This window comes from Cryptomeria japonica, chromosome 1, assembly GCF_030272615.1.
Source record: "Cryptomeria japonica chromosome 1, Sugi_1.0, whole genome shotgun sequence".
Classification (NCBI taxonomy): domain Eukaryota; kingdom Viridiplantae; phylum Streptophyta; class Pinopsida; order Cupressales; family Cupressaceae; genus Cryptomeria; species Cryptomeria japonica.
This window is the reverse complement of record NC_081405.1, coordinates 429,711,495-429,735,939: the sequence shown is the minus strand read 5'-3', so window position 1 is coordinate 429,735,939 and position 24,445 is coordinate 429,711,495.

Here is a 24,445-nt window from a genome sequence, read left to right as displayed (position 1 = left end):
CATTTTTCCCCTCTTTGAAGTGAGGTGTGATGACGTGTGAATTCAAAGAATAAACTCATTTTGATGTTGATATTGATTTGATAGGATGTCCCAGCTCTTGATTGCTAAATCCTGGTACAATGATGCCCCCTCAGGAGATCAATTGAGATAATTGATCTTTGGAGTTTTTGTGAGATTGATATCCTGATAGATTTGATTTGATTTCTACAACTGTGGTTTGATGAAAATGCGAGTTCTTTGATTAGCTTGATTGCTTAGATTGATAAGATTAAAAAATCTTGATTGATTAGATTCGGTCTGGTTTCAAGAAGGATTCATCCTGTATAAGACAACGATGATCAAAGCGTCTGGTTTCAGGAAGGATTCATCCTGTATAAGACATGATCAGAACGTCTGGTTTCAAGAAGGATACATCCTGTATAAGACATGAATCAGAATCAGATCATCTAGTTTCAGGAAGGATTCATCCTGTATAAGACATGATAGATTGATTAGGTTTGATTGATTGATTTGATTTGATAAGGTTGATTAGATAAAGAACTGACAATTTGTTGATAGAAAGTTGCAGAAATATTTGGATATGCTGATTGTTGATTTTGTTTGAGAGAGATAGCATAAGATTTTCGTTGGGTCGACAATATCATGAGAGAGATGTGAGTCATCATTCTGATTGTGTATACACTTGTGATGATACTTTGATGATTCTTGCGATAGAGTTAACCTTCGATAAAAGGAGCCTTTAGGATCCCATGCAAGAATGAAATGCAAGATAAAATGCAATGGAATGATCGGACTGGTCACTGGGTTATTTTGCATTTTTGTCATCATTGAGCTTTTGAAATGTGGGAAGTGAGTGCAAACATCGATGGTATAATTAAACCATGATGACTTGAGCACTTATTTCTTGGATTTTGATATAGCAAGTTAACACAAGCATCGAGGTATAATTGAACCAAGATGACCTGAGTGTTGTTTGCGTAGAACAGATAGTATTAATCATTTCAATACTCAAATCGGAAATGTCTTCAATGATATTCTGATGATCATGTCTTGAGACAAATTTGCACATATTAATGATTAATTTTCAAATAGTAGACAAGAAAAATATCATGTTTCTTCCTTGTTCCTCTAGTCAATGACATCCTGGAGGCACTCAGAAATTGTGATAGAGAAAAGTAATATAGAAAAGTTGAACAATCATGTTACAATCATTATTCAAAAAGATATTATACACTGAAAAGTGTGTGATGTGCTTAGATTGATTTAATGATAGCTTGATAGTTGATAGTTTGATCTTGTGTTCAACGTTGGATATGTCTCAGTTTTTGCTTGATAAGAGTTGTCTAACTGTTTGTTCTACTTGTTTGATTAAGCTCAAAATGATCAAGATTTTTGCCCACAGCTAAGTGTAGGATTTTTCCTCAAGCCTAGAAACAAAGTTATGTTATATCCAATTATCCAAACCATGGTAAGAAGCCACCAGGGATGTCTGTGTATGTATAAAGGCTTATTATGGTCATGTATAACGCTGATGGAAAATGAATGCATGAACTTATAGATGGAAGAGCTAGCTGATAGATAGCATATGTTTGCTAGGTTTTCACTATTTGTTTTTATCGCACTTTTTCTGATATTTGATTTTTTTTTTTCTTTTTGCTTTTTCACTTTTTTTTTTTTTTTTTTTTTTGATTTTTTTGATTTTTCATTGTTTTTGATTTTTTGTGATTTTTCGGACATAAAACTTCTTTAGGTGCATGCTATTGATAGGTTCCTTGAGCTAATCTTTGTCTTGTGTTGATAGGTGATATGCTCCTGATCCAATTATTGTTGTGACCACAAATGGACCTAACCAGTTTGGTTCAAATTTTCCTTTCTTTTCTTGATCTGCTTGGTTGCGTGGATTTTCCTTTAGCACTAGTTCTCCAACTTGAAATATTCATGGTTTGACCTTATGATTACAGCTTCTGCACATTCTTTGTTGATATACCTTTAGATGGTCAAAGGCATTTTATCTTCATTCTTGGATTAGTTCTAACTCTTGCAATCTAGATACTCATTGTTCTTCATCTGGGATGAGACCTTTTAGTGATACATGTAGAGAAGGTATCTCTACTTCTATTGGTAATATGGCTTTTGATCCATATACAAGAGAGAAAGGTGTGGCACCTATCAGTGTGCGGATACTAGTGTGGTAGGTCCATAGAGAAGGGTTCAGTTGAATATGCCAATCTTTCTCAGTATTGTTCACTGTCTTTTTGAGGATTTTCAGAATAGTTTTGTTAGATGCTTCTACCTGCCCATTTCCCTGTGGATAATATGGTGTGGAGAATCTCTGTTAGATTTTGAACTTCTCACATAGCTCTTGTACATCTTGATTCTTGAATGGTCACCCTTATCAGTGATAATGGACATTGGTAATCCATAGCGACAGATGATGTAATTCAAGATAAATGCAACAATTTGTTTTCCTGTGATATTGATGAGAGGTATCACTTCAATCCATTTTGTGAAATATTTAGTAGCTACAAGAATGAATTTGTGACCATTAGATGAAGAAGGATTTATATTTCCTACTAGATCAAGTCCCCATTGACAAAAAGGCCAAGATGTTGCTAAAGCATGTAGTTCTTGTGCTGGTGCATGAATCGAGTTCCCATGAATTTGACATTGTTTGCATGTTCTTGCTATCTTAAAAGAATCTCGTTCCATAGTCGGCCAATAATAGCCCAAGCGTATGAGTTTTTTTGAAAGGGTAAGACCACTTAAACGAGTGCCACAAATGCCATTATGGACTTCATGTAAGGCCTTCTCAGATTCTTCTTGTTTGAGACATCTTAAGAGAGTACCGTCCAAACCTCATTTATACAAGGTATCTACAATGAGAGTAAAATGAGAGTATTGGCCAATAAAATTTCTCTTTTGGTTTTTTGATAAATCAGGAGGTAGGATATTGTCTTTCAAGTATGTGTAAGTTTGACCATAGCGGGAGGAATTGTGTCCAATAAGTTGACAGATGGTTTAGGAATTAGGATAATTATAGGCGGGATGAAACAACTCTTCAACTAGGAATTTATAACGCTGTTGATTTTCTTGTGTCTGCAATAGAGAAGCAAGTGTAGCTATGGTATCTGTTGCTGTTGTCATTTCTTGGAATCTATTCAAAAGTTATTTCTACAAAGTATTTCTTGATATCATCCACTATCTTTTTGTAAGGCATGAGTTTTTCATCTTTGGTTTGATAGTCATCATTGATTTGATTAATGACAAGCTGGGAGTCTCCAAAGAATTGAAGTTGTTTTATATTCCATTCTACAGCCATTTTGATACCTGTTACCAATGCTTCATACTCTTCTATATTGTTTGTACACGAAAATCTTAATTTGTATACTTTCAGGATTGTATGCCCTTGTGGTGTGATGAATAGAATTCCTACTCCTGATCCATGGTGTGTTCCATTATTGATGCTTGCTCCTAGAATGATATTCAGGTGATGTATTGTAAGATATGGATCGAACCTTGCAATGTCTGTATATGAACAGGTAAAATTGATTTTCCACCTTTTGAAGGGTTTCAAGTATTTTTGTCTTGCTAGTTCTAATAGAGAAGTTGTTGGATGTAGATCAGTTGTGCCAATGATAACTGCCTTTGCTGGTGTTATTATGATAGATAACTTCTCTTGATAAACTTCAAGTAAGGCGTCAAATCTTCCATCTTCCGGCACCTCAAGGAGGTTTTCACCGTTAGATGCATCCTTTATTTTTACTTTTTCTTGGTCCAATGTTTCCAAGAAATGGTTTTCAGCATTAGACTTAATATTCTTTTCTTGATTTTCACTCTTGTGACTAGGAGATTTAACACCCATTTGACTTGAAGATACATTAGTGGAATCCCTGGTGAAAGTTGTTGTGGGTTTGATTTCATCAAGATATAAGGATATGGCATGGTCATTAGGTAAGGTATCAATGGTGGTATTTCCTTCATTTTTCTAGTCCATAGGTTCAGGATAGCTTAAGGATAAAGGATCTTTAGGTTGAATTTCTTCAAAGATATTAGGGGTCATGATAGAGATGACAGAGCTTTTAGCATGTGTGTCGATGTCTAGAATGGTACTCTCATCAGAATGACCTCATATAAGAAAATCCTGATCATCCTCGGTTAAGTGCATGTCAATCGAATGTTATTTTGATTCAAGTGAGCTAGTTCCTTACGTTTGTCCCGCATACGTGTGAACTATATCAACTTCTATATCTGCTTCTTCATCTCTCTCCATTCGAAGTTGCTCTTGTTTGTTTTTCCATGATAGGAAATATTCTCCGTTCCCTTGATCTTTTAGGTGCATTTGTTCTTCCATGTTTGACAAAATTGATGCAAATGATTGTTCCTTGGATTGTGTGCTTGAAGTTGCTACCTCTCTGTTATGTGAAACAATAACCTCTTGAGCTGATTTCAGATTATTACAACACTGCAATGGATTTGAATCTGCTGATATTGTGATTTCCTGTCCTTCGTAGGGAAATTTGACACATTGATGGTATGTTGATGGGACAACCTGTATATCATGTATCCATGGTCCTCCTAAGAGTATGTTATATGGTAGGTCCAATTCTTGGCATGTTGTGTCTTTTTGTAGAGGTCCCACTCTGATTGGTAGTATCGCAATTCCCTTGGAGTAATGTTCTTCTTCACCAGATGTTTTGATTTTTATCCTTTTCTGGGGATCAGCTGCATCTTCTGAATATCCTAGAGCATAGACAAGATTCAAAGAGAAAATGTTCAAGCTAGCTCCCCCATTTGTTAGGACACGTTTAACAAGCATTCTACGAATGAGGACTTCAATTTGCAAGGAAGCACTATGGGGATGCTGCAAGGAATTAATTATTGGATATGAAGGAGATGAGCTTTGAGTAGGATCCTCTGAAATAGGCTTGATGGGTGATGATGCTATGGAAGGTTCTTGTAAGCTTTCAGGAGCTGTAGGAATAGATGCCTTTGGAGAGTCAATTTGCTTATGGATGGATGGATCATTGTTAGACATGGGTGCATGATTTTAATCTTCTTTAGCCAAATCCTTTAGGGATCTCTTTAAGAGGTGCATAAAAGAGCCACCTTTCTTTTGAGATGTATTTAAATCCTTGTGAGGTTTTAACATAGTTGGATTTTGATTTTGAACTTGTTTGATTGCTCTGATATGTTGGTTTGTCATTGTAAAGCGGAAAAATCAAACCCTAGTCGTTCTCCCCTCCCCAACTCCAAGGAGAGAGAAGGGAGAGTCACTAGGGTTGATGGTTTTCACTTAGGAGAGACTTTACATTCAAAAGAGGGGTTGAAACCCACAAGATCCAATCCCATGCAATGCAAGATTGGATTCTATATGAGTTTCAAGGGTTAAGATAGCAAGGATGCCCTCTTTTGTAAAGAAATGTGGAAAGAATGATTGAACTAGGAATGCATGTAAAGTAGGAAAGATTCACTTGTAAACAGAGATAGGGGTATGGGATGAAGCTGCGGATCTGGAATTAGCAGTAAAATGTTGAGACGGTGCTGTTCTGCAAATTTGAGTGAAAGTTGACGGGATGATGGCGCCCGACGTGCACACGGTCCTTCGAAAAATCCGCGAAACGAAGGGGGATCTGTTCGTCTCTACACAAGGATTCCAGATCTTCAATTACAGCCACGTACCTGCAACCTAGACACAGAAAAGAGAGGATGATTGGGGGGTTAGGGATGAGGGGTTTTCCTTTAGGTCAAACCCCGGTTTTGGAATTAACCAAGAAATGAGAATGCTGTAAATGTAAATGTTTGTAATGTAAACAAGTACTGATACCTTGTTGTAAGAATGTTTGTATTCTTACATGCGAAGGTGTAATGTATGTAGTATGTTGTATGTTGTATGTGATCTCCTCTTCAATGGTTGAATCCTTGTCTTGAATGCAACACTTAGCCTTGAATGGAGACTTAGAATGATCAATTGCTTGAAGGAATGCTTGAATGCTTGAATGCTTGAATGTTTGAATATCGTTTCCGCCTTTTGCACATATATGTCCTCCTCCTCAAAATGGGAGAGAAAATGTAGTTTATATACTTGTCAATTAGGGTTGAAAGACTGATTTTCCCAACCTTAGGCCGACCAGGAAATATTATTTTCCAATTTGCAAACTTAAAGACCCGAAGCCCCAAAAGAGACTGGGCCCAAAATAGGGCCAGGGACCAGGGCGCTGGGCGCCATGGTCCCGCCTCTAGGGATAGCGGGGTGTAAGGAGGATCAGGCCAGGGTGCTGAAAAATACAGTTTTTGGTGTCATGAACAAGTTTTGGGGTCTCCATTCAGGTTCAGTGTTGCATCGCCATCGTGAAGACCCAAATGCAGTCGAAATTGCAAGTGTCGCAATTTTAGGATGCTACAGTCATGTTTTCTTCTTGTGTTTTGCTTTCATATGTCATGCTGATATGATTTTTGGTTATTTCCATGTTTCCCTTTCCGTTTTAGCGGTTTGATTGTCTAAAAGTTGTTTTGATATGTGATCAATAGTCAATTTCAAGGCAAAAGAGTGATATGACACTAAAAGAGAATTCAAGTGTTTAAAAGTTTGCAAGTTTAGGAGTGCGATGATGGTGATTTGATAAGAACCAAGCCCAGTAGGAATGATATATCCTATGATGTGGGACAAGGTTATCTTGGCCAAACATTTCAGTTTCGTGATAAAGGATGATTGATCCTGATGAGAAACTATGTTTGAGTGATTAGTTTACCAAATAGGGTGATAATGCACTTTGAGATGTTTAGATTTTGAACACTTTGAAAATCTTGAGGTGTATATTTCCTAGAGTCTAATTTTGACGAATGATAACTTGACCAAGCAAACAATCTAAGCATGGATTGATAGATAACAGGTGTTTATGCTTACTGCAAATTGATCAGGTAGAAATGATAAATCTGAAACAGGCATGTAGGACATAGTTCTGGACTGACAAATATAAAATTTTGTATGACATAAGATTCAGCTCAGAATGACACAAGATACAGAGCCATACAACATAATAGAGTTTCATATAAACAACAAAGGCTCGTACGACACACTTTTATGAACCATACGACAAAACAGATGAGTTGTACGACACGGGATAGCAGATAGTATAACACAATATTTTATGCAAGTTAACTCATTTGATAAAGGTTATGACTCATGCTATAGAGAATCAAAGCTCGTACGACAGGTTGTAGAGAATGGTAAAAAGTGTTTGTTTTTCTGATTTTGATCTTTGAGTTCTGATGATGTTTTGTGGATGTTTTCCAATTTTTAGGTGTCTTATTTTCTCATTTAGGGATGAATACACAACAAACACATGATGTGATAAATGACTCCAATCAAGCTAAACCCTAAGGAAGTTGGCTGAGAATGAAAAAATTTGCTTGATGACTTAGGTACACACCCAATAGCTAATCAGAATATGGCCACTGAGTCTCATGCAATGGATTTGTGAGGCCTCACCTCGACTCAGTCTGACATTCAGTGGATTTATATTTAGACTATTATGGATACTTTATTTTGATGCTTTTTGAGACTTAGAACTTATATGATTTCAGGATTTGGATAACATTGCTATGATTTGGTGATTTACTTATATGCTTTATGAGATAGAACACTTCATGATTGTTAGATAGAATGATATTGCAATGATAGATGTCGTTATTGAATTTGCAGGACTTTACTCTGAATATAGAACTATGATGGTTGTTTAGTTTATGTGAATTGGAATGAAATTGCTTATGTGAATTTGCTTGATAAAAAGATGTATTCAATCTGTGCAGATGAAAATTGTATGCAAGTAATGATGTGTATTGTTATATTATTGAATTATATCATATATGGATATTTGGAAGTACTAATGTGTAAATTGAGATGCGCAGGAAATTTACCATGTGACCATGGAAAATTACGGAGAATCAAACCTAGACTTATGTATGTTCGTAAGCCAGGGTTTGTCTATTTGGAGAGACAACACCCCGTTTGTGTTGTATTTTATTTGTAACAGTATATGCTGCATGAGTGTTAAGTGTAATTTAAATTTATTGTGTAAAAAACCACAAGAGACAATTTCATGTTTCATTTTTGTAAAAGTGTTTTATTTGTGTCACTTGACACGTGTGGATTTAAATTTAAATGTTTTATTTTGTCTCTTGGTGGGAAAGTGATTAATTATAGTTTTTCTTAAATAAAATAATGTGTTGTCATAAATACTTTGGGAATATAATATTTGGGGTGGTCAACTTATGTTTGACCCGAAAATAAACTTCAGAGGGGTTTAAAATGGGTTAAATGAACACCTAGGGGTAGTTTAATAGGGTTTCCTAAAGCCCATAAGGTATACCTAGGGGTTAGGGGTAATTTTAGGCAAGTTTCTACTTTATAATGATCTTTTTAACACTTTAAAAATTGGCTTTTTTGAGTTGTGCGAAAATTGAAGATTAGAAGTTTAAATCTAATCAAGATTTTTCCTTTTGGAATGAGAGTCTTTTTGCATTTTTGCTTTCTTTCCTTTTTGGTTTTTAGAAACTTGTGAGAACTCAGAGAGTGAGCTTCTTAAGAAAGATTTTTGAGAATTGGAGGGTAATCACCCACTCTCCATTTTTGGAGACAAGAGAAATTTTGATTAGAAAAATAATGTTATGGAATAGAAAAATTGAACAAGGGTAGAAAGAAAAAGATTCGTGGATTGGGAAGCTCTTCATCAAATATCATAATACCCTTTGGCAGATTAAGGTTGGTTTCAGTTATTCTTTTAATGTCTTCTTCTTGTTTATGTCTGGAAGTTTGTTGGTGTAAGAAATCTGTGTTCTTGAAAGTTTGTGTTAGAAAATCTTTTGGTATTTGTGCTTTATGAATTGTTGTGTTTTGGGAGTTTTCTCAAGACCTCTTACTCTTGGGAGAGAAGAGGATCTTGAGGGTGGTAGCAGTGACAACCCTTGAGTGAGAGACTCTCTTTTGAGAGCGATCACAAGGGATCTTTTTGTGACCCTTGCTGCATGGCCTGTTTGTGCAATGGGGGTCATAAGGAGGGATATAAGGCTAGAATGCCTTTGGAGGGCATAAGGAATAAGGGGTTGAGATTCTTGATATTATTATTGTGCCATGAGGTGGCTTCTTGTTTATTTCATACTTGCAGTTCTCCTCAGGGAATTGGTCCACTACCACCCTTTGAAAATGTTCATCACCAAAGTGTGGTGCTGTGAAAGCCAAGTTGGGAATGTGTCTGGAATATCTGTATGCATTTGCTTTCTATGTGTTTGCCTGTTTGTTAGCCATCTAGGAATTGGTTCTCCGAGTTCGGGGGTGGCTACCAGTTAGCCTAGGCTGGGAGGTGAGCACTCCGTGGTCATATTTGTGTTTCTATTATGCAGGAAAGTCAGGAGAAGAGGATAGGTGCCATGAAAAGATACAGAAGATTATTGTTGAAGATACTTTATTCAGTTGCAGATATTTGTTTAAATTTGTTTTAGAAGTATGCCTCATTCATAGAAAAGAGAAGCAAGTTGTAATTTTTGAAAATAGACTTGAAGTTTTATTGTTGTGGCTATACAAAGAAACATCCTGTAAATTGGTAGAATATCTTAGAGTTGTAAAAAGAAAAGCTTGTTTTATATCTACTTCTGATTTTTAGAAAAAAAGAAAAGTTATTTTGAGTTGCATGCAAAAACTTCTTTGTATTATGGAGAAAAAGAATAGATTTCATTTAAATTTTATCTATATTTTACTTGTGGCAAAATAGGAGTTTATTTATGCTGAAAGATCTTAAGTTTTTTAAAGAAAAAAAAAGATGTTTTATGTAAATATTTTATTAGAGAAAAAAAAGATCAATGAATCTTTGTACTCTAGAGATGTATATTGTATTTCTTAAAAAGTATTTCTAAATTGTATTTTTAGTTAGTGTTGATTAAAAAACACTTATCATATATACAAATATATATATATATATATATATATATATATATATATATATATATATATATATATGTATATATATATATATATATATGTTTCTGAATTAACTTAATGCCTTTCCTTTGTTTTTATTAATTTAAAATTGTTGCATGTAAATCTTTTTAAAAATATATATATATATATATATATATATATATATTGGAATATTTTCACCCTTTTTAACTATGATTATAAATTTATATAAATATAAATATAAATATATATATATATATATATATATTTATATATAATATATTTAAAAAAAAGAAATTTTTGGGTCCACGCGGCGCCCACTGTGTGCACAGACAGTGGAGCCGCTTCGGCTCCCACTGTGTGGACACATAGTGGGCGGCCGCAGCCGCCACTGTGTGGCCACACAGTGGGGAAGCCGCTAGCAACGCCCACTGTGTGGACACACAGTGGTGCCACAGCGCCCACTGTGTGCCCACACAGTGGCGTCTCGGCCCTCTTCCAGTCGCCCTCCCCGCCGCCTTCAACGACCTGCAATTAAAAAAAAAGGGCCGTCACGGGGTTCGGCCCTACTAAAAAGATTTCACTGTGTTTAAAAAAAAAAAGAGAATTAAACCCTAGCCCGGGTAGGGCTAGGGTAAAAGGATTAAAATAATAGAATTGTTTCATAGTTAGTAATATATCTATATAAAAGAAATAATAATAATGTGAAACCCTATTTAGGGTTGGAGAGAAAATTAACTATTATTTTGGGGAGACAATTTTTAAAAGGTTTAAAATAAACTATATATATATATATATTATATATTTAAATACATATATATATATATATATATATTCTGGTTATAAATTGGGTAAGTATATAATAAAGTTTAAAATATTTAAAAGTATATAATGGAGTTTTTTTTAGATAGTTAAATACCTCCGTATGAATACTCATAAGAAGTAATAGTAAAGTGAAATAAATAAATAATCGGAGGTAAGCCTAGCTTTTATAATTTTAAATGTATTTAATAATGTCCCGTGTAATTTAATTAAAGTATTTAAAATTTAAATTGGATGTTTAGACTATATGTCTTATTGGAGATTAAATTAATTTTTCCTCTCCTATTCCTTTAGCTTGATTGATTTAATAAACCTAATGACTAGGTATCTCGTGGAGATGAAATTAAACCAGTTAGTTTTCCGCAGATAATATTTAACAAACTCGAATTTAATTATGGAAATTTCTATAACGCTTGTCGTGTGAGTGAACTTGTTAATTAATTAGTATGTTTTAAAAAAAAAAATTGTTCCATTTTTGCCCTAAATTTTGGGCATGACAGGATTCTCAACGTCGTATTATCTGACTCCAAACGCTAATGGGGGCATGATATGGAAATTGTCTTGGGAGAGTTACTATCTCTCTTGCACAAAGATTATCACCCTTTCGGAGGTGAATCGGGTAGCTTCTATTAACTGGTACTAGTAAGGGATCCATTCGGCGCCTCAGGATATAAACTCAATTAAGAGGTCTCCCAACCTTGAAAACCAAGGTTTGATATACCTGAAGGTACGAAGGAGAGCTATTCTTGAGCACTGCCATTGCTTTGATTTTCATCAAAAACACATTTATTTTATAGTGGGTTGGATTACTTGGCGTTAGCCATTCCCACTTAGGTCGTTCCCCTCTCACCGGCCTTAAGAGCTAAGAGTTAATAACTCCTCAAGAGGGAAGGCCTGCTAAAGCGATACACTAATGAAAGTAAAAGGATGAGTCTATCTTTTTGATCACCTAAGAAAGGTGAGATCATACTTGCCTGTCATCACAAGCACATAAGACATGATAGTTCATTTCTTTAAGCCCCAAATTGAAGTGTGCCTAAAATTCTTAAAGAATACACAAAGTTTTTGTTGAATCGCTAGGCAACCTGCAAAATAGATCCATTAGTAGTCATGATTGTGTTTTGAATTTGTCTTTGACAAGCATCCTGTAGAAAAGAGTTAGACTTGAAACATCTCATAGATGTAACAAGATTAGAATTAGTGATCTGAACTATGAAATTTTCAAAAAAAACTATATGAAATTTTAGCCTAACTTCAAATAGGCATAACTTTCTGCTCGGGACTTGAAATTACGAATCATTTAACTGGTTGGAAAGGTCTCCAAGAGTTGTAGATGAGATTTTTAAAGAGCATACTTTCAAGGGCTAAAAATGACTAGAAGGCCCTCAAAAATGCAAATTACCAACGTATAGACAAACTTGAAAATTCTAACTTGCAGTTTATCAAAAAAATTAGAGATGTAGAAACTCGTACGACATAAGATTTTGAAGCCAGAAACTCATATGACTAGATTTACCAGTTAGTATGACACAAATTTATATTTTGCACAGGAATAAAAGCAGACTCGTACGACATAAGATTTTGAAGCCAAAAATTCATACAAAACAGAATTAGCTCTAGTACAACAGTGAAAATAAACTCTTACGACACATGATTTATTAGGAAATTAGCTTGTATGACATGAATTTATACCTGATACGACAAGGAAAATGGACTCATACGAGTTAGGATGAAGTGTCATCCAGGGCTAAAAGGTAGTTCATACAAGCTAAAAAGGCAAATCGTACGAATATCTGATTCAGAGCCAGATAGAGATGAAGTTTGTTGAAGATTAAGAGGCCGAAAATGATGATTTCAGCTCCATGGTGGGCGCCAAAATGTCATGCTCTGTGAAGTGTATCTGTACCTGCAACCACAATGCACTCAATAAATCATTAGAAGCAATGGTTAGTGAATTAAAGAAATGAAATGTAAAACCATAGCTAATCGACTTATTGCCTCCTAGTAAATGTGAGTATGAAAAATGCTCTTAGATCTAATTATGCATATTCCAGTGACTTGACTACACTTAGATGGAGGATTTGAAAGATGAAAATGCATGATCTTAGTAAGAATAGCATGATTAATCTACATGAATGATTGATCTAGCATGATTAAGCTAAGATTTAAGCTAAAATTGAGCATGATAACATTGCTAAAACTGATAAACTATAAGCTAGATGCCTATAATAACAATGCATAAGATGAAAATGAGATGGGATCAAATTATATGAAAATTGGGACATGAAATTAGGATGCAAACATGATATGAAATTGGTACCCTTTGAGCTCCAAAATGAGGTCTATTTATAGGATTTCCCAAGGCTAGGGGTGAGGTGGCAAGAATCAACAATCAAGATTAATCTGAAGATATCAATGGTTAAATTGGAGGAGGACGGCAAAGGGGGTTGGATTAAAGGGAACATCTATCATCTCTATGGTGACAAGTGTCAAGAGGCTTCTAAAAGAAGTAGAATGAAAGGGAACACTTAGTGACAAGTGTCACAAAGGTTCTAGAAGATGTTGGATGAAAGGGGACATGTGGTAGGTAGAATGGGTTAGGTTTAGGAATGGTTAGGTTTAGGAGTGGTAGAATTTAGGAGAATTTGAATTTAATCTCAACAACTCATGGATTTGATTTGTTTTAATTAATTAGGATTTAAAAGAAATGAATTTGGATGGAGGGAATTAATTAATTAAAGGGGTGAAATGAAATGAACCTATTAAATAAATCCTTAGATTTATTAATAAGTAGATGAAAGGGGAATTTAATCAATTTTCTTAGTGAATTTAATTAAATTGGGAAGGTGGATTAATTAAATAATTGCTTATTTAATTAATTATCTTCAGACCATTTTTAGGTGTATACAATATTAATCTAAAATGATATGAGATACATGATTGTATGCATGATTAATCTAAGATTCTAATTATGCTAGATGATTGAGATAAAAAAATGATTATAGTGTAATGGTGGTGAAAGAGGGTGATGAAGAAATCAAGAGGAAAGTTTTTCTCTCCTCAAGAGAAGGAGTGAAAGTTTCACAAAAGATTCTCCTTAACCTTTTCATGCACATTACATTAAAAGAGGGGGGAGAATTCACTAGATCCAATCTCAATAGGAAGAGATTGAATGCTAAGTGAATTGACAATGGGTTTGGAAAGTAAAAGTAACCCCTCTTTTAGAATGTAAAAGGTTGGATTATGTGGTTTAAGACTAAGTGTAAAAGGGACAAAGAAATGACTATAACTTGAGATAAGAATGCGGGATGAAGCTGTGCACCTAGAATTGGCAGTAAAATGTCGAGAAGAAGCTCCCCTGCAAATTTGAGAGAAAGTTGTCAGGATCGTGTTGAAAGTACACACGGTCCTTGGAAAATTTGCGAGCCGAAAAGGGTTTTTTTGCCTTTGAAAATGAAGTCCAAATCTGTAAATACAGTTGTGCACCTGCAACCTACACACAAAAAAGAGAGGAAAAGAGGTCGGGATTGGGGGTTTGCCTTTGGGTCAAACCTCGGTTTTGGAATCAACCAAATGATAAAAAGTACTTGCAAGTAATGAAAGTAAATGATTGAAATGGAATTCACCTCAATAGAGGATGCAATTAAAATGTTGATAGAGTTGTTTGAAAGGATATGTAGAATTGTATGTCATAAGAGATCTCCTCTTCAATGATTGAATTCTTGACTTGAATGCAACACCTAGCCTTGAAAGGAGACTTGATAATTCTCAATGCTTGAATGCTTGAATGACGATAATGCTTGTTCACCTCACTTTCACTTATTGAACTTATCTTATATCTTATGCAAATGAGAGAGAAAATACATCTTATATATTCATCAATTAGGGTTAATTGACTAAATTTTTGTCATAGGCCGACATAGGGAAACTTTTCTTGCTCTCCAAATGCAAAGCCCAATGCAAATTTTGAATGGAGGGGGCCCAAAATAGGGCAAGGACAGGGGCGCCACACCCCTATCCTAGGGGGGACAGTGGTGTCATTCCCCTATCCTACCCTAATTTAGGATAGGAAGCAACATAGGAGAGTGTGGGGCGCAAGGAGATGCAAGCTTTAGGAAGTGCATGTCTCGGGTCTCCAGTCAGGCTTAGTGATTTGATTAGCCAATGTGAAGACCCAAATGTGGTTTAAAATTCTAAGGTTGCAATTTTATGATGCTACATTTAACCCCCACTTTAGTGGGAGTATAAGCATACGCCAATACTACCAGTAAAGTATAAGGAAACAAGATTGAAAGACTTTCACCACGTCAAGGAGACAAGATACACCAAGACCCTACTGGACTAAGGATCTTACAACATTGATTGACAAAGTAAAAGGGAAGATCAAGAGAGAACCATGATTGCAAGTAGCAAGGTTCCCCTCACCATGAGTCATGAAAGGTAGGGATACCAAAAATTACAAAGAAAAGCCAAGTTCACTAAGTAACTTTGAGTATCAAGAAGGAAAATATGAGTGAAGTGTATGCCCCCACATTAAAGCGATAGCACATGCCTTATCGAGAGCGATTGTTTTAAGGTAGGATACACCTAAGAGAGAAATAGAGGGAGCACATTATCGCATTGATTTATCCCCCAATCAAGGAACAAACCTAAGGATAATGAACACAAAACACAAAAGATGAGGTAGCTTCAATTTCCTTGAGGTCAGTATGTTGTATGATAACTCATGTATATCATATGTATATATGTACATAGAATAATCACCATTCCCCAAAGGAAGGAAACTCCCTTGGAAGAAAGGGAACAAAAGATGTCTTTTGAGTCAACATGAAAGAGACCAAAAGAGATCTCAATGCTTTGCATCATCCTCAAGTATACATTACTAGGGAACATAGAAGAATAGGGATACACATAGAAGAATAATCACAAAAGAGCAAGAAAAGAGAGAGGTAGAGGATCTACGGTGCTAATGTAGCTAGTCTAGAACATCATCCACCTCCCAATCTTGCTAATCACTATTTTGGAAGGCAAGAAACACGCTAGAGGAGCGACATCGAGTAAAACAGATGGAGCTATCACAAGATCCAAACAAGGACTATGCTCATGTGCTAAGTCACTTTGTTTGTTTCTAGGATCTAGGATTAAATCTTTTGAAAACTCTGCAGATAAATATCTGTCCACATCAACAAATTCATAGTCACTATTAGAAGCATTAGGAGTTGTATTGTCATCATGAATAACATTTTCACCTATTTCTTCATCAAGATTTATAGAAAGAGGAGCGTGAACATGAATAGGAGTAAAACCATCACATGTTCTTTACAACTTATGATTTGGAGATGTAGGTTCAACATCTTTCTTAGGAGAAAAGGGAATCATATCAACTATTGGACTTTTGGGAGATTGAATATTTTGAGGAACAACTTCACGAGATCGAGCACGATGCTTTCGTCGGTGGTCTCTTGTACAACGATTTCGTCGAGTCTTAGTGGAAGGTTGAGAAGGAGGAGGAATATTTGTTGAAGGAGGAATATCCTCATCTTTGGTAGTTGGAGGTTTAGGTTGAGGTATTTTAGGTTAGACAAGAGGAGAGGCATGCCTCTTCTCTCTACAAGAGCAAGGAGGTCGAACTACACCATATAAAGGAGGAATGTTTGGTGTAGGAAGGATACCAAGTCCATCATGAGGAGGAGGTATAGGTATAACCTTAGGAGGAATATTATTATTCTTCGTAGGAGAAGGTATAGTTTCATCCATTAGAATAGGTTAGGAGTCTTCCTTAGGTGGAAGATTAGTTCTATCCATCAAGGGAAGAACATCATCTTCAAGAAGGATGGGAATGCTAATTTTTGGAGTTCTAGGTTGGCTTAAGGATAGAATCATATCTTTCTTCCATTTTTTATAAGATTGAAAGAGAAGATCGCTTCTCAGCAGAAGAGATTGAAATTGTTTAGGCCAAAAGAAATCAATAGGAACACCTGGGCTTCTTTTGGCTGGTCATAATAAGCTATGGTTAACAATTATGATTTCTCCATTGTAGGGAAATTTCAAACACTTATGGATTGGAGAAGCAATGGCCTTCATGGAAGATAGCCAAGGATAGCCCAACTTCACACGGAATTGCTTAGAGGAAGGAATGATAACAAAGTTGACATCCATAGATTTGGTGTGAACCTCAATAGGAAGTGTGATAGAACCAATGGTAGGACAAGATAATCCATCAAATAACATAACGACCACATTAGTGTCATCGTAGATTGGTTTATGCAAACATAAAGTGAAAAGATACTCCTTAATGATGACATTAACCATGCAAAAGGGATCTATAAGCACACCATGACAAGGCATTTCCTGAATCTTTGCAACTATGTATAAAGGCCCATCAAGTGCTCTAATGGTCTCACTAGGGTCAAATGTAATACATAAATCCTAAGGTTTTCTTTATTTCTCTACCATCTTCACCAAATTTTGAACCGCAATAGTCATATCAAAAGGAGAGAAATAGGTATGTTCAATCTCAATCATGTTAGAGGTATGAGAAGGTAAATGATCAGTAAAAATATTAAGATTTTGATTAAGAGGGGCTACTAATTTGTTTCCCTTATCATTCACACCTTCAACCATTTGCATGTCTTCAAACTTTCCCCTAAGGCTTTCTTCCTTAGCTTGTTTCACATGCTCATCACTGTCATAGATAATCTCAAGGGCATCCCATACTTCTTTGGGATTCTCTTTGTCCTAAACATCAATAAACTCGATGTCAGATAAACTGCTGATTAGGACTTCCACGACTTGCCCATTCTCCTGAATCTCTCTCTTTTGATCATCAGTGAGAGTACCAGTAGGGATAATATAAGCATTCTCAACATAGCTCCAGTGTTGAGCACCCATGCTTCTGATGTATATCTTCATTTTGTCCTTCCATATTTTAAAGTTGTCCTTGTTGAACTTTGGACCTTTCATCTTCATCATTAGAGTAGGATCTTTACCTCAAGCGGTTAAGCTTACAACATAGAGGACCTGGAGGATGCTCTGATACCAATTGATGAATCAATGATGAAAAATTAGTACTAAACCGATACTGAGAGGGGGGGTGAATCAGTACTGAGAAAAACACTGCACTTGACTAGCAAGCAATAACACCGGTCTAAACCAGATTACTACTGGTTAAACACAATGAAAGACATAACCAGTAACTCAGCTTTCCACACAATCTAACATCTTATTTTCACTTCACCCATATGCATACACTAGTAATACTTCAACAGAAATGTAAAGACTTACTGGTTCAACATGCTTTACTGCTTAACAGAGAATAACAAAGCATCACACATAACACACATATTTATCATGTAGAAACCCAACTGGGAAAAACCACGGTGGGGATGAATACCCACAAGCTATTCTTGGACCCTTTTGAAGTCCGCTATGTTAGGAGCCTAGTCCGGTTATAGACTTTACAATAGGTTCTATTAAGAACCGATCCTGCTAGGGATCACCTGGTTAAGGGATGGCTAAAATACCCAATTAAGGGTTAAACCCTGTTAAAGGTTACCTTGTTAGAGGATTTTTAGAACTCAATGATTTTGAGTCACCATGTTAAAGGATTTACAAGCCGGTTAAAGCTACCCTATTAAGGGATTTTCCAACTGTTGAAGTGGTTAGAGGTCAACAGGTACTACAATGATTTGGTAACAACACTCAATGCCAATGCAGATCCACTTTAGTTCCTTCCTTCTGCAATCACACTCTGCAGGTATCTATTCTCTTATCTAGTGTGGCAAGAATTGCGTATCTTTGCACTTAGATACACACATAATATTTGCCAACAACCTCAACATGAAAAACAACATCGACCTTATAGGAAATAGATAGGTCAGTAGCATAAACCCTAAACCCTAAACATTTAGGTTAAGCAATTCAGTCAGTTCAATCCTAACTGTTGATCATATTGCATTGATTACAACAATCTTGAACAGATCTCAAGACGTTCTCCAATGTTCATTCTTCACCAATTCCTTGAGGCTGATAACCCATCACGTGTTCTCCACCATTTACAGAGAATTCACACATTCCCAAGGTAGATAGGATCAATCTCCTTCATGCAAGATCCTTCACGCGCACAAGGCTAACATGGCAACACAATCTGTTCTTCATTACAATGCTAACTCATCACACGATTTCATCGGTTGAATCACATAGGCATAGAACACTTCAACTGAAAACCCTGAAGCTAAGACTACCAACTGGTAGTCATACCATATGAAACCTTGATACAAAACATTCCATATACTGGTTCACTTGGACAAACATACCGCTTCACTTTTTCACATATATCGGTTCACTCTTCATCATACTGACATCAATGACAACATACAATATCATCATGTCAACATACTCTACACATATGCCAACAATCTCCCCCTTTGGCATTGATGGCAATATATAAAGATATCTCTGAGCTTCACATCTTCTCCCCCAATACTACAAATACCAATACTGCAGATATCTTCTCCGCTTCACATCTTCTCCCCCTTTGACAACAATTCCAAAGTGAAGGCATAAACATCTATGTTCTACTATGCTGCTTCCCCTAAGGAGTAGCATCCTTCAACACACCAATCCTGAGAAAAATATATCAATGTAAGCCCTGATTGATGTGGAGCACACACCTTTAGTTCACCTCTTGAAGGGGTAGCACCCCTAATTCACCTCTCAAATAGGTAAAAGTAGCCTTTGGTAGAGGCTTGGTGAATATGTCTGCTAACTTCTCCTTACTGGAAACATGTTCCAGTACAACTTCTTTGTTCTGAACCTTTTCCCTTAAGAAATGATACTTAAGCTCAAAGTGCTTGGTTCTAGAATGTAAAACCGAACTCTTGGAGATGTTAATCGCACTTGTGTTGTCACAAAATATACTTACCGGTTCAGATACAGGAAATTTGAAGCCATTTAATACATGCTTCATCCAAATTGTCTGGGTGTAGTTCATAAATGCTGCAACATACTCCACTTCTGTTGTAGACTGAGAGATACAATTCTATTTCTTACTCATCCATGAGACTAGTCTTCCATCAAGAAAGAATGCACCACCGGATGTGCTCTTCCGGTCATCTATATTACCAGCCCAGTCAACATCTATAAACACTTTCAGGTTGAAATCATTACTGTATGGATACCATAATCCATAGTCAATAGTTCCCTTCAGATATCTCAGAATCCGCTTGACTACTACCAAGTGGGATTCTCTTGGGCTTTTCTGGAACTGTGCAACAATGCCCACTGCATGTGCAATGTCCGGTCTACTATGTACTACATAGTGCAATTGACCAATCATGAACTGATATATTTAAGTAAGTGATGGTACAAGTGAATCAGTATGATGGTACAAGTGAAGCAATATGATGAAGTGTGAACCAGTATGATGGAATGAACCGGTATATGCAGAAAGTGAACAGGTATGTGAATCGGTATATGGAAAGTTTGTATCGGGGTTTTTGGTTGATGCATTCTAAGTTTGTGTGATTCGACTGATGACATCTTGTGATGAGTTAGCATTGAAATGAAGATGAGATCTCATTGCCATGTCAGCCTTGTGCACATGAAGAATCTTCTTGAGGATCTTGCATGAAGAAGATTGATTCTATCCACATTGGGAATGTGCAAAATCTCAGTAAACAGTGGAAAGCACTTGATGGGTTATCAGCTTCCTGAAGGTGTGAAGAACGAACGATGGAGAACGTCTTGAGATTTGTTCAATATTGTTTAACTCTATGCAATGTGATTAACGGTCAGGATTGGACCGACTGTATTGATAACCTAGATGCTCAAGGTTTAGGGTTTATGCTATCGACCTAATTGTTGTCTATAAGGTCGATGATGATTTGCATTGTGAGGTTGTTGGCAAATGTTATGTGTGTATCCAAGTGAAGAGATATTTGATTCTTGCCAGACCGGAGCAGTGAGTAGAGATCTGCAGAGTGTGATTGCAGAAGTATAAGAATTGAAGTGGATCTGCCTTAGCATTGAGTGCTGTTATCAGATCAGTGTATTACCTCTTGACTTCTAACCATTTCAGCAATTGGAAAATCCCTTTACCAGGTAGCTTTAATAGGCTTTTTGTAAATCCTTTAACAGGGTGACTCAAAATCATTGAGTTCTTCAAATCCTCTTGTGAGGTAACCTTTAACAGGGTTCTAACCTTTAACTGGGTATTTAGCCATTCCTTAACTGGGTGATCCCTAGTAGAACCTGTTGTAAAAGTCCTTAACTAGACTAGGCTCCTAACAGAGAAAACTTCAGAAGAGTTCAAAGAACAATTTGTGGGTATTCATCCCCACCGCGGTTTTTCCCAGTTGGGTTTAAACATGAAAAAATCAGTGTGTTATGTGTGATGCTTTTTCATGTGATGTCTTAGTGTTTTATGTTAAGTGGTAAAGCATGTTGATCCAGTGGTCATTATATTTCTGATGATGTATTACTTGTTTAAACATATGGGTGAAGTGGAAATGAGATATTAGGTTGTGTAAGGATTTAACTGTTACCGGTTTATGTCTTTCACAGTCTCACTGTGTTTTACTGGTATTGCCTTGATTTAGATAGGTGATACTGTTTGCTAGTCAGTGCAGTCTTTGTAGTTTAAGTTGTTAAGAAAGTTTTTGTCCATACTGATTCACCCCCCCTCTCAGTATTTGTTGAGTATTTACTATTCATCATTATTCATCAATTGGTATCAGAGCGGTCCTCCAGGTCCTATGTGTTATAAGCTTAACCGCTTGAGGAAAAGATCCTATTCTAATGATGAAGAGGGATAGTCCTAAGTTCAACAAAGATAACTTTAAGATATGGAAGGATAAAATGAAGATTTACATTAAAAGCATGGGTGCTCAATGCTAGAACTATGTTGAGAATACTTATGTTGTCCCTACCGGTACTCTCACTGATGATCAAAGAAGATAAATTCAGGAGAATGGGAAAGTTATGGAAGCTCTTATTAGCAGTCTATCTAATGTTGAGTTTATAGATGTTCAGGAGTGTTGTTCTCAAAATCTGATTCACTTTAAAATCCTTATAATGGTATGATAACTCTATATGTAGAAGAGATGACAAGGTTTGATTAACCTTCTACACTTCAAACTTATCCAAAGTTCAGGCAGGTATACCTTTGTGAACTGAATTCACACTTTTAAAAGGCAAATCCATAGCAAACTAGTCCGAAAACCAGTGGATCTTATCACCTTAAAACTAACTGAAACAAAGGAATGAAACTTATACTCATGTTTAGTATTGACCCACAAGATATTTAATAGACAACCTTGATCTACACTAGTGCCATATCCAAGGTCACAGAGTCATCTAAGTTCAAACAATACTTCCACAATCAAAAATCTCTACATATTCCATCAGTTTGGCTTTTGCAGATCCCTATACATGCCTGACACACATAAGAATTTATTCATATCAAACTAAATTGTGTTCATCAAAATTCAAAGTGTCCCACAAAGAATTTACTGGTAGAAATGATTCCTGTGTATTTAATTCCCCTCCTGAAGAGAAAAGCTAAGAAACATATCTACTCAAAGTTGCCTTACAACCCATATTCAAACAAAATAACCCTAGATTACTCAGAATGAAATAGTAAACACTTGCAAACATACTTGAAGACAACACAAAGTTTAAAATCAAAACCAATGGTCTGTATATTGATATTTTCTTCAAAAAAGTATTACAAAAACCTTCGAATATTCTCCATTAAAACTTGGAAAAGCTCAGATAAATTTCTACAGCGTTTTCTTACAATTCCTTGTGATCCTTTTTTTACTAGTCCTGGTATCCATCTATAACAATATGGATGCACACATAGTTTTAGAATTCCTAGGAGAGTTTGTTACGATCATTACTTCTTAAGAAGAAGTTACAAAACCTTTTACAAATGCAGTTACAAGTCTCTTTCAACATCTGCAGCTTCTTCCTCTTGTTTTTTTGTTGCAACATTTTCTAACTACTCCACATCAAGCACTGCATACTTTCTTGTCCATTCCTGATACACCTCATTAGTAGGCCATGAGAAGTTAATCACTCTTGTTTTTGACTTGGCTAATATTTTCCAAAAATTTCTCATTTTATTGACCTCTGAATTCAGGAAACCATAATGATATTTGATTTTCTCAATCTCTTCAATTGTTTTGACAAATATAGAGGCATCCTCTGACTTAACAATTCCTTTTATTCTCAGTGACAATTTGGCTTCCAATTCCTTAAGCCATATTTGTTTGTCCTTTAATTGGGTTGGGCTGAAAAAACCTCCTGGGAGTAATTCAAAAACTTGATCAGTGTACTCTTTCTTGTACAAGTTGATCTTTCTATCTACATTATCTACTCCTTCTGCCAACTTTACTAAATCCTTTTTCATATCATTGGTGGATTTAATAATAGGGTCAGCCCCTGCCTCATCATAGGATACACAAATCAGTTCTATATCCTGCTCTCTGGGTCTCCATTTATAAAAAATAGGCATTAAAATGACCTTATCCCCATTTAACGCATTCTGCATTTCCAAAATTTTACTCGTGTTCTTATACATTAATGAAGACCCTATAGTGTCAGCAAAACTTAAAATTGTAGCCTTTACTCTCTCTTCATATTTCTTTGCATATAGGGCTTGAGCTTGTTTTAAATTCTCCAACTCATGGGGAGTGATCTCAATCAACTGAGAACTAGAAGGTGCTAGAGATGGTGGGAACTCAATAATGGGGCTGGTAGGTGGAGGTCTTGCAGGAGAAGAGGAGATCATCAATGTTGAGGACTCACCTTGATGGTATTGTCCTACCAACTAGCTTTGTAGCTTGGGGATGATGCTATCTTTACCCCTTACCTCTTCTTTGGCATTGTTGTAAGCTTTCAAAATTGTCTCCAACTTAACTTAGAGATCTGCCTTTTCCTTAGCCTCTCTTTCTACTACTGCAACACTAAACTTTGCAGTCTCTAGCATAGTGCTAGCAGCTTCCACTACCCCAGTGCTCTGCACTCTTTTCACTATCATTCCTCCAAGGTAACTTGACCCTGGGGTGTCCTTATTCCTCTTATTTTCATCTCTTTTAAGAGACCAAATGAATAGTGCAGCATTATCTTTGCTAAAAGTAACTCCCTCCATAGGTTTGGTCTCCTTTCTTACTGCCTCTAGAACTAAGGCATTTGCTATGTCCCATTTAGGGAGAATGAGTACCCCAGCTTGTGCTACCATGTCTCTTCCTTGCTCGGGAGTGATGGTCTTAAACTCATCAACCATTTCTTTCTTTATCTCTTCCTCCAACACAGCTGGATCTTTGTGGGGCTACTCACCTTTCCTCTTTTCACACCTAGCATTAAATTTATCAACGTTCTGCTTCCACACAAATTGCATGAAAGCTCCTGATGTGACAAAGTTATTGTTAGCCAAGAAATCCTTATTGGCTTGATTGATCTCAGGATCCCACTCCTAGGCTTTGAACTCATTAGTAGTGATGTTCATCTCAGCAGTAAGGGGTTCTTCTGGCATTCCCTCTTCCACTTCATCATATGTGTATGCTTTTTCTCCAAGACTTCCTAACTATAGTAGTTGCTCAGTTGCTACCTGTTCATCTCCTATATGAATAGGGGATTGAGATGGGGAATACAAAGGTTCATCAGATT